Here is a 10,765-nt window from a genome sequence, read left to right as displayed (position 1 = left end):
CTTTTTTTCAAAATACACTGGGTCATCTCTTGAAAGTTTTTCCATTGTCACATGGCTGCAGTTAATTCCATAGATTTTCTCTATATTGGGCTCCATCACATCATTCCAGTCCAGAAGATTATCCATGCCATTGATAACTTTATCTCTAGAATCTTCATTAATTTCTTCAGAGATAACATTGAGTTCCAAACAATAGATTTTATTTCTAAAGTCCATAGACTCCAAATCTTTTTCCTGTTCCACGTTTGTTCCAATCTCCGGGGTCTCCTCTCTCACAGGGACCCCTGTTCCAGTCTCCAGGGTCTCCTCTCTCACAGGGACCCCTGTTCCAGTCTCCAGGGTCTCCTCTCTCACAAGGACCCCTATGTCTTTAATCTCCTGTGTCTCCAAACAATAGATTTTATTTCTAAAGTCCATGGACTCCAAATCTTTTTCCTGTTCCATGTTTGTTCCAATCTCCGGGGTCTCCTCTCTCACAGGGACCCCTTCCAGGGTCACCTCTCTCACAGGGACCCCTATATCTTTAATCTCCTGCGTCATTTTACTCAATTCAATTTTCAGCTCCTTACAACCCTGTCGCAGGTTTTGTTTCGTTATCTCAATCTCATCCATTATTTTCTGAAACATAGTTATTTCCAGATTCTCAGCCACTTTCTTAATTGCCATTTTAAAAGAAAAATATAGGAAAACCACTTCTTATTTCAGCAACAATTGGGTTAATACTCCAAACTTGGTGACATCACAGTATAAACAGAGCAAACAGCCTTATCTCTCCATGCTTAAGTAAACAAAATGCAGTTCCCAGGATCGAAACAATTAATGGCGGTCGTCAGGAAACAGATTCGTCAAAATAAAATAGACCAAAAAGAGAGTAGTCTCAGACAATATAATATTCTTCAAAATAAAAATCTGGAATAGAAATCCCTCTTCTGTGTATATCTTTAGAATGCAAATCCAGGACAGCTTTTTGCAACAAAAACAGAGATAAGCTATTAATTAGTGAGTAGCAGAGAGAAGTTATGGCTCCCCAGTGAGATGTCAAAAACCGATCAATCTGGCAAATCTCTTTTAAACAGCAACAATTTAAGTCAAGTAAAAGAAAAATATATATGACTTCCGGGAAGGGTGACTTAGCCTGTGCCTGCTTTTGAGACGGGCTCCTGCCTCAAAAGAAGCTTATTCAGATATATCAGTCAGATTTTTTTTTTTTTGACTGATTAAACTTCTCCCGGGTAGGGAGAAACGAAGAGATTAACCTCAAAGCCTATTTTTGTTGGGACGACCAGATCTCATTAATTTATGGGACGAGGTCCAGCCGACGAAGGTGGGACGGATTTTTAACAACAAGCTCTATCTGATAAAGCGAACGTTCATCTTATCTTCTAAGAGAGAACGCACTAACAGGCAAGCACCCTTCTTTCTATATTTTTCCTTTATGCCATGTTCTCATTGCTGCAGTTTTCTGTTCCTTCTGATGACTCGGTAATCTGTCTTTCCTCCTACCAAGAGGCATATTTATTAATTTTCAGCCTCAGTGCAAAACTATTTCTACAAAGTAGCAAGCAATAACAGCAAAATTAAAACAATATATCAATAAAACAATGTTTAACAATCCAATCCTATATAAATCCTATATTATTATAGAGCATTAAAATCATACTATCCTTATGTAGCCAAAACAGCATCATCCATGAACAAGAGGGAGGCATCAGCAGGCTTGAATGAACTCCAGGTTTAGGAGTTCAAAAAACATTTATAGGGGAAAAACATAATTGGGGGGGGGGAGGACAATCCAGAATGAAGATTGCACATGCTCAGTGGCACAGAATTCTGACTTGATTGTTTGGGTGATGGGGGGTGGGGAGCCAGGAGGGAGCTAGAATGGAGCATCCTGGAAGAGAGCACAGCAGGCTGGCTGGAATTCTGAACAGGAGCAGTCCACATTGCAATAGGTGAGCATCAGTGGGGCCACACAATTTCTTCTGTCAGGACATTCAGTTGTCTTGGTGCTGCTACCACAGAAAAGGGCCAGTTTCTCATGCCAAGCCACAGTACTTCTGGCCCAGAAGAGGATCTTGATAGACTGTCTTTAGAATTGAGCAGTTTCAGATCAGTGGATACTGTTCGTCACAAATATGAAATAATATCAGATTAGGAACTGCCGTGCTGTAGTATCGCAATTGTCAGTAAGTCAATTAATCACCACACTTCTTGCAAATGCCTTTGTAAAATGGTCCTTTTGGTTTTCCAAAATCCCAAGCCCTCCTTAGGATCTTCTGAACTCAATTTAAAAGCCAGAAAGTGTGGTGTGGAAAAAATCAATCTCTGAAAATAAAACCAACCTAGATTTCAAACACTCTAACCCTGTTTGCTTAACAAGCCCAAGAGAGGAAAACTAAGTGACTAGGAGACATGGGGAAGATTTATGAGCCGTGAGATAGCACTGGGATTTGCGGAGTCAGAATAAAGTGACCTAAAAACACACACAGAGAAGATTTATATGTGTGGCATGTGCATGCAGCCCCTTATGAGCAGAGAAGGAATAATGGGTCTTGGCTATTTCTGCTCCTACCCCTCAGTGCTCCATCTGCTGAAACAGGAAGGGGCTGGCATGTCAGACTCACTCAGAAATCTCCACCTGAAGATGCTTGGGGGGAGTAAAAGCAGTAAATGATATTAACTATATACTAGGGATATATAAGCCTCTGTTAAACTATGTCTCCCTTGACTAGCTATACTCACACTTTATGTACTCTTTCTCACACATAAGCGTCCACACAGAAGAATGTGCTTATACTCCGAGGCTGTATCAAGAAGTGTGGAAGTCATTTTGCCATATGGTTGCTCCTTATGGGCTTCTGCTACAAACATATTGAGTGGCTCTACTTGGATAAAGCATCCTTACAGTCCTTTCAGCCGATAAACTCCATGCACCTTTTATTCTGTACTTGCACTAGTGTACACCCTGCACTAGAAGCATGAAGTCCTCATGTACTAAAGAAGAGGAACTTTATTGTAAGAGAAAGCCATGCTGTTCTTGATTAAAACAAGGGGAGATATGGACTCCTGTACTGGAGAAGTGAAATGCATAGCCTTCAAGTAGGGATGAGCAGATTCAATTCAGTTCACATTTAAAGCCAAATCTATCAAATTCACACTTTGGGAACAATATGAGAACTGAAACACAGCCTTCCTTTAAAATTTACACTTCTCCGAATCTTGCGATGCAGATCCCTACCAAAACGTTTACAAAAATGCATATATTAGGGGGAAATGTTTATTAAAAATGTAATAAATGTAAACAGCCCAGAGGGCTTTGGCTACGGGGCAGTATATAAATGTAATAAATAAATAAATATAAATAAATATATTCGTGAAAATAGCATGCAAAAGTGCATTCTGTTAGGAGAAACTGCTTGCTAAACTGTGTACATTAGTCAAAACTGCATACAAAAATGTTTATTAGGAGAAATTTGCACTAAAATGCTAGAGAATTTTTATGAGGATTTTAAAATCATCATCATCAAATTGCTGCAGAAATGTGGAGAACTAAATTTAAGACTGGGAAAATGAGAGAATAACTGAGAGAACTGAAACTGCCAGATCCTTCCTACTTTCAAAGAACTCAATTTATTAAGAGGAGACAAAGGAGCAACTCCACAAAATAGATGTCATTCACTGCTAGTGTTTGCCTTGTTGTTGTTGTTGTCGTCGTTAAAAGCCCAGATAAATGCATTCATGCTGAAGCACTAAGCCTCCACAAAACGTAAAGCAAAGCTTTGTAAGTGCTCTTAAAATGATGCTGGCCTGGCGCATGGGGGTTATGTTTCTCATTGTTAATGATATCACACACACAGGAACATCAGAAGCTGCTTTATACCAAGTCAAACCATTGATCCATCTAGCGCTGTATTTTCTACACTGGCTGGCAGCAGCTCTCCAGACAGGGGACATTCCAGTCCGACCTGGAGATGCCAGGGATTGAACCTGGGGCCTTCTGCATATAAAGCAGATGCTCTACCATGGAGCTACAGCCCTTCCCCAAAAAGCAGCCATCCGAGACTTCTCTCATAATCACATTGGACAAGATTGTATTAACTTAGGAACAGAGCTTGGAAGTAACTAGTTACAAGTAACGAATTACTTGTAATTCATTACATTTTTGAGTAACGAGTGGGTAATTCCTTTACATTTTGATTGTAATAGAACTAGGGGTAATTTTACTACTTTTGTGAAGTAATTGTAACATTTCCAGAATTACTTTTGGGCATTACTTGGGGGGGAGGGGATCAGGGGAAGTCTTCTGCTACTCTGATTTGTGGATGAAAATCATGTGCCTCAGACTGGGCTTCTGTGCGGTGTCGCTCTTTCCTCATGCTCTGTGGATGGGGAGGAGGCGATGAGGGAGGAGGCGCAGAGTGAGATGGGGTGGAGTGGAAAAAACAATGATTTAAAAAAATGGATAGTGGTGGTGAAGAATAGAGTGGAGGGGAAAAGGATCCGAAGGTCAAGAACATGGATAAAGGAGGAGAAGGAGGCAGCAGCAGAATGGAGATAAAGAACTGTGGAGGTGAAAGATGACGTGTGTATGTGTGTGTGTGCATGTGTGAGTGTGAGTGTGAGTGAGTGAGTGAGTGAGTGAGAGAGAGAGAGAGAGAGAGAGAGAGAGAGAGAGAGAGAGAGAGAATACTGTGTTTGCACTTGGCACACAAACTGGCCTCCACCACCCTCTCTGGCTACTGTGCTGCATTTGCAGTATTTTAACTTTTTTGCATCTCAGGGGAAAATGTGTGCTTGGGTGAGTGTTCCTTAGTTGGTGGCAGGGCAGGGTCTGGGAGGTGGTTAAGTGAGAGAGATTATGCTGGCTGGCTAAGTGGGGGGGGGTTGCACTTGGTTTGACAGGCAAAGATCTGAGTAGTGGCCTCAGCCTCCCTCCCCCCCACCCTTACCAGCAGGGGGACCACCATTGCTATCTTATGAATAAAAATAATTATTCTACTACCTCTGTATGTGTTTGTTTATTTTTAATGTTGTTTTAGGCTACTTAGATGTGCAGCAGCCAAGGCCAGCACCTTGTAGGTGTTTTTTTCTAAGTAACTGAAATGTAATTGTAGTGATTACTTTGGAGGAAAAGTAAAGTAATCAGTTACTTTCAGAGCAATTGTAATTGTAACATTAATTACTACTTTTGGGGGCCATGTAACTGTAACTGTAATTTATTACTTTTTAAAAGTAATCTTCCAAGCTCTGCTTAGGAATCACATTTTTCCAGTGATTTCTGAATGCTGAGGAAATGTAATACCTCACTCCCAGAAGCACGGTGCTAAAGAAAAATGCCTTAAGCTCTCACAACCACAGTAATAAGTTATCACTAGAAGTGCCCTAAATGTTGAAAAGTCTGCCGAAGATGTTTGGTGTAAATTGCGGCAGAAAGGAAGCTTTGAGCTCCTATTTCCAGGCCTTTTTGCTCAGCCATGTTCAATTGCATTTTCCAGGGCCATGGTTCCATGAAACCAGTGCTTGCAACTCACATCACAAACACAATTCACCCATGTTCCTTCACTACTCATCCAAGTTGCATATTTCTGGAACTCTCATCCCAGTATTCCATCTCATGCTCATAGATGCTCACAAATGTCCTCTCTGTATTTTTAATTCTCAACCTCCCATTTATTTCCATGGTTTCTCCCTTCACATATGCAGTCTCTTTTTTTATATACCTAGAAAGTACCCAACTTTGCACTGGTGTTGGTAGGATAGGTAAACATCCTATTGAAGACTTTAGACTTTTAAGAGTTTACATTTGACCCTCTCTAATAAATAGAAGCAGTTGATAAGAAGGTAGGGTTAAGGGGTAAATGATCACTATCAAGACTGTCTCCTACCAAGAAGCCCCTAACCAGGCTAGGTAAGGAATGAGAAATCAGCACATAATCAACCATACTATTTCCATGTCCAGATACATGTGTAAATCCAGCACAGTCATCATTCAAGATTGAGAGGACAAGTCGTCCCACTATTTGTGTAAAACATATACGACCATAATTTACTATGAGATCTTTTGAGCATCTGTCATAGCTGAAAACAAAATTCTCAGTATCAGATACCCCCCCATAAACCAGATGAAAAGGGTACATTGTTATTAGGGCCAGTCTTGCATTAAAACCCCCATTAAGATTATATGAACTCTAGGAAATTTAGATTCTAAGAGTTTACATTTCTCCCTCACTAGCTTCTCATGGGCAAAAGATCCAGAATTCATTGCTCTGCTCTCAACTCTAAGAATCATTGAAGAGATATGGTATCCAGCCAGTGTCAGCACCCACGGTTCTTCAGATAGCTGCCAGGGCCCCAGAATCCCAGCAGGGCCCACTATTGATACTGGTCATGCCTGGGCTCCCAGATGGCCAGCCATGTGATGAGCCATTTGCCATTTTAATTACCCACAGTGCTCTAAGACTGCATTGCTCCAGCTCATTGTGTATAATTAAAATGGGAGAATCTATCAGTAGAGTCATGCTGCATGTTCTTCAACATGTGTTCTTCAGAACACATGTTTTGGTGTACAAAGGCCTATACAGCTTGGGATCAGGATACCTTATATACCCAGTTGATCACTGCGCTCTGCAGGTGAGATCCTCCTGCAGATACCATCTTATCAGCAGGTCTGTTCTACACAACATAGGAAATGGACATTAGTGCCACCTACCCTTTGGAATTCCCTCCCCTTAAATATTAGACAGGCACCATCTCTGTTATCTTTTCGGTGCCTACTGAAGATCTTCCTCTTTCAACAAGCCTTGTAAGCAGAGACCTTTATCCCAGTCTGTGTTGGCTTTTTAATATATTTTTAAACCTTTTTTTTAAAAAAAATGTTTTTTAAACTTTTAAAAAATGTTTTTAGAGATGTTTTATTTTAATATATTTTAATGGTTGTTTTAATATATTTTAAAGTCTGTTTTTATTACGTTTTAAAGTGCTTTTGTTTGCTGCTCTGGGCTCCTACTGGGAGAAAGGGCGGGATATAAACCAAATAAATAAAGAAATAATAAACATCCATATGAAGTTACAAAGAGAACCTTAACCTCTTTATGAATATTTGGGAGATTTGTGGATTTGCAGCACCAGCATTCTGATGACACCCAACTCAGTTGCTCTGTTACATCTCAATGAGGTGTGGCCATACATTGTGGGATGAATGATACACAATAAGCTGAGGCTGACTCCTGATGAGGTAGTGGACGTGTGGGTGGGTAATTCCTGCACCTGGGAATTGAGTGATCTGCCTGTTCTTGAGAGGGTTGCACTTCCAATTAAGCAGCAGGTGCATAGTGTGGAGGGGAATGCTGACTGAGCCAGCATTGTCGCTGAAGGCCTGGTGTTGGTCGCAGCAGTGAGGAGTGCTTTTTACTAGTTTTACTGGTGTGCCAGCTATGGCTATCCCTGGACAAGGATAACCTGACCATAGTGTCCTGAAGACTGAACTACTGTAATGTACTCTATTGTGGGCTGCCATTGACGCTAGTCCAAAAGCTGCAGCTAATGCTGAATGCAGCTATTAGACTGCTGACGGGCAGCTTGCCTTAAGCATGTAACACCACTTTTAAAAGAACTGCAGTGGCTGTTATGATGTGATCAGGACAGGTTTAAGATTTAGTAGTACTAACCCATAGAACCCAAAGTAGTTTGGGACTGGGTTATCTGCAGGAATGCCTTCTTCCTTATAGACCTGCCTGGTCACTAATGTCTTCAAACAAGGCCTTCTCGGTTGTCCTTGTTCCACAGCCTGTGGAGGTCCATCTTGCAACAACCAGAGCAAGGGCTTTTTTGGTTGTGGTGCCTAGTCTATGGAACAACCTCCCCTCTGAGAACCACCTACTGTTCTTGGTTTTCAGTGCTCACTAAAATCAAACAATTTCTCTCAGGCCTTTGCAAACCATCAGTACCAGAGAGCTGAGTTTATCCTGACCTTGCTGGTGCTGCTGTATTTAAGATCTTTATTGCATTTTTAATGTGTTATTATGAACCACCTTGAGATATTTTTTATAAAGGTGGTATATAAATACAAATAGATAATCATCTGGAAGTCGGACTTCGAAGTCACCAATACACAGATGACACGCAGCTCTACTCTTTTCCACCGAAGAATCCAAGAGAGACAGTGGGACTTTTGAGTGTCTGAATGTCATTTTGAGAGGGATGAAGGAGAACCAGGTCAAATTTAATCTGGGAAAAGATGGCGGTTCTGTGGGTTGGGAAGTCAGCAGATCAGGTGTGCAGCAGAGTGCGTCAGTCGCTTCAGGGACCAGGTGTTGGGAGATAGCAGTGGCAGCCTCACAGCCATTCCTCATGAACCCTGGTCATTCCTCTCTGTTGAAGATCAAAGCTATATGTACCACAGGCCCATCATACACCCCAAAGCAAGCCCGCTTCCATCAGGCGTACTGGAGGTGGCTATCTCATTGCCAGTGTTGAATTCAACTGCTAGTCCAGACAGTTTCTGTACTTAGAATTGGGGAGGGGGGGATCTTGTCCTTGTCTCAGGCAGCAAAACATCTTAGGCCAGTCCTGCTTGGGGGTGCTCCTAGAGTTTTGTCATTATCTAGGAGTACTCCTGGTGAGTCAAAAGTAGTGGTTGTGGCCAGCAGTGCTTTTGACAAGCTCTGCCTTGTACAACTGCTGTGACCCCCTTTGGAGCAGTTGGACCTGGCCTCAGGTTTCCATGCACTAATTCTCTGCAGTAGCACTCCAGCTGCAGAACACCCTCCCCTCTGAGCTACGAGTGCACCATCTGGCAACTCTTGCCCCGGGCTTCTGCAGTAGCCTCTACAGTTGGCTAATGGAATGAGGCCAGTTGTAAATCAATGAAAGGTCAGCCTGCCCTTGTTATGATGACTGTTGGTTTTTATTGATATTTTATATTTTGTTTGTGAGCATTTATTGTTATTATTTGTACGTATATTGTAGCCCATCCTGGGAACATGAACTGATAAAGGGCAGACTAGAAACTACAATGATGAATAAATAAATGGCCTCCAAGCCAGGCCACTGCAATGCACTTTATATGCAGCTGTTTCTGCAGGTAGCCTGAATGTGACAATTGGTCACAAAATGTTGCCGCCCAGATTCTGGTGGAGGCCAGAAAGTCTGAAAACATAACTCCAATGATGCACAATCTGCACTGGATGCCAGTATATATTTATTTTATTTCAACCATTTATATATGCTTCCAGGCCCAATCCAAAGTGCTAGTTTTAATATTTAAAGTCCTAAATGGCTTGGGACCGGGTTATTTCAAGAAGAGCCTTCATATATAGAATCCTGCCCATACACTACGAATTGCTGCAGGGGTCCTTTTTGAATGCCCACAATTAAGATTGATTCGGTTGGCATAGATAAGAAACAGGACATTCTTAGTAGTGGCCCCAGAATTGTGGATGTCCCTTCCTATTGACTTGCAGCTTATCTCATTGCTGCAGGCATTGAAGCAAACACGAAATTCCTCTTCAATGCCACCTTTAATTGAGATTGCAACTAGCTTGTGCATCACAGAGCAGTTTCTTAATAATTATGTGTGGTTGCTAATATAGCTATTATGGCTACCCTTATATCTTGCCATGCTCATGTTTGTATGTGAGGGTTTGGGCACTAAAAAGTTATTAAAAATCTTGTAAACAAATAAAATAATTCATGAAAGCACTGTGGGTAAACATGGTGAGTAGAACACAGCCATCCCACGCAGATGGCAGTCCTGTTGCCTGCTGCTAACAGTTAAATCTACCGGGGGGGGCATCAGTGCAAGAGGAAGCCCACCAGAGGGCCCTTTGCCGGGGTGGGGGTGTTCTGTTAAACCTGGAGCTGGCCCTGGTGGCATCCATGAGATTCCTCTCTAAATCTCCCCCTGCTCTTCTGCTCTCCGCATTCACCAGTCTTTGCCAGCTGCGCTAGCCCAGTTCCTTTTAAACACAGCGCCAAAGTAGCCATCAGTGAGTGTCAAGAGCCTATGGGGAAACACAAAGAGTCATCTATCATCCCATAAAGGGGAAAGCTGAATGGTGCAGTTTATATACATGGTGAAAGGTGGCCTGAGGCCTAATGAGGCATGAAATGGGAAATGCTGCTTTAGAGTTTGTCTGACAAGTTTTGATCAAGAATCCTGGATCTCCAGAGAGAACATAGGGCAGACTTTGCCAAGCCGGTGCCCTCCAGACGTTTTGGACGTTGGCGATGACTGACAGAAGGACCGTGGCCATTATTTTTGTAGAGCACACAATAGGGAAAGATACCCCTTTCCTTGCTCTAATAGCCCTTGAGAAATTTAGCTCAAGTAAACAGAGCTAGCTGACAGGAGACCCAAGTTCTATTTCTGTTTTCAGTAGGGAACTGCAAGAGGTGGGGGGGCATTTTATTGCTCCATTAGTTTTCATTTTCTTTTCATTATTTACTCATTAAAATTGCATTTCTTTTGTTTTACGCTTGTACTTATTGTGCCTTTTCCCTCTCTACATAAATAGACTCTTTATTTTTCTAATGCTGCCAAAACTGATTTTGGAAGATGCACCTGGCAACCACCATTTTTTTATTTTTCCAAAATGGTCTAGACATTACATCATTCTGGGGTATGGACAGGGCCAGTGCCAGGCATGACTGTGCCCTTGGGCACCAGCCTGCCCCAGGCACACAGCTTCTACCCGTTCCACCTGTCTTTCTCCTGTCTTTGCGACTGCGAGTGCTGTGTGCACAGGGCTGCCATCAACCAAGATGG

The 10,765-nt window shown here is 42.1% G+C and overlaps 1 non-coding gene across 1 annotated transcript; it reads right to left on the bottom strand.

The window, feature by feature from the left end:
- Positions 1–3,966: 3,966 nt before the first annotated feature.
- Positions 3,967–4,035, bottom strand: TRNAI-UAU (transfer RNA isoleucine (anticodon UAU)). The gene has a single exon. It is a non-coding gene; the product is annotated as a tRNA-Ile (tRNA).
- Between the last annotated feature and the right edge of the window lie 6,730 nt (positions 4,036–10,765).

This window comes from Rhineura floridana, chromosome 4 (assembly GCF_030035675.1).
Source record: "Rhineura floridana isolate rRhiFlo1 chromosome 4, rRhiFlo1.hap2, whole genome shotgun sequence".
Classification (NCBI taxonomy): domain Eukaryota; kingdom Metazoa; phylum Chordata; class Lepidosauria; order Squamata; family Rhineuridae; genus Rhineura; species Rhineura floridana.
Note: the sequence above shows the minus strand (reverse complement) of the source record. Positions and strands in the feature narration are given on the sequence as shown.